Source organism: Nematolebias whitei, chromosome 1, assembly GCF_014905685.2.
Source record: "Nematolebias whitei isolate Nwh7 chromosome 1, NemWhi1, whole genome shotgun sequence".
NCBI classification, from domain to species: domain Eukaryota; kingdom Metazoa; phylum Chordata; class Actinopteri; order Cyprinodontiformes; family Rivulidae; genus Nematolebias; species Nematolebias whitei.
Window position 1 is genome coordinate 51,561,299 of NC_056498.1, and position 707 is coordinate 51,562,005.

The 707-nt window shown below is 31.0% G+C and overlaps 1 protein-coding gene across 1 annotated transcript in view; it reads right to left on the minus strand.

Moving 5' to 3' along the window:
- LOC119411683 (prosaposin) overlaps positions 1-707 on the minus strand; it is a 9,237-nt gene that overhangs the window by 4,629 nt on the left and 3,901 nt on the right. The window lies entirely within an intron of this gene.

Below are 707 nucleotides of genomic sequence, written 5' to 3' on the forward strand. Positions count from 1 at the left end.
CTGTATAAATAAAAGGTTGAATGAGTGGATGAACCTGTATAAATAAATGGTTGAATGAATGGATGAACCTGTATAACTAAAGGTTGAATGAATGGATGAACCTGTATAACTAAAAGTTGAATGAATGGATGAACCTGTATAACTAAAAAGTTGAATGAATGGATGAACCTGTATAACTAAAAGGTTGAATGAATGGATGAACCTGTATAACTAAAAGGTTGAATGAATGGATGAACCTGTATAACTAAAAGGTTGAATGAGTGGATGAACCTGTATAAATAAAAAGGTTGAATGAGTGGATGAACCTGTATAAATAAATGGTTGAATGAATGGATGAACCTGTATAACTAAAAGGTTGAATGAATGGATGAACCTGTATAAATAAAAAAGGTTGAATGAATGGATGAACCTGTATAAATAAAAAAGGTTGAATGAATGGATGAACCTGTATAAATAAAAGGTTGAATGAATGGATGAACCTGTATAACTAAAAGTTGAATGAATGGATGAACCTGTATAAATAAAAGGTTGAATGAGTGGATGAACCTGTATAAATAAATGGTTGAATGAATGGATGAACCTGTGTAACTAAAAGTTGAATGAATGGATGAACCTGTATAACTAAAAGTTGAATGAATGGATGAACCTGTATAACTAAAAGTTGAATGAATGGATGAACCTGTGTAAATAAATGGTTGAATGAATGG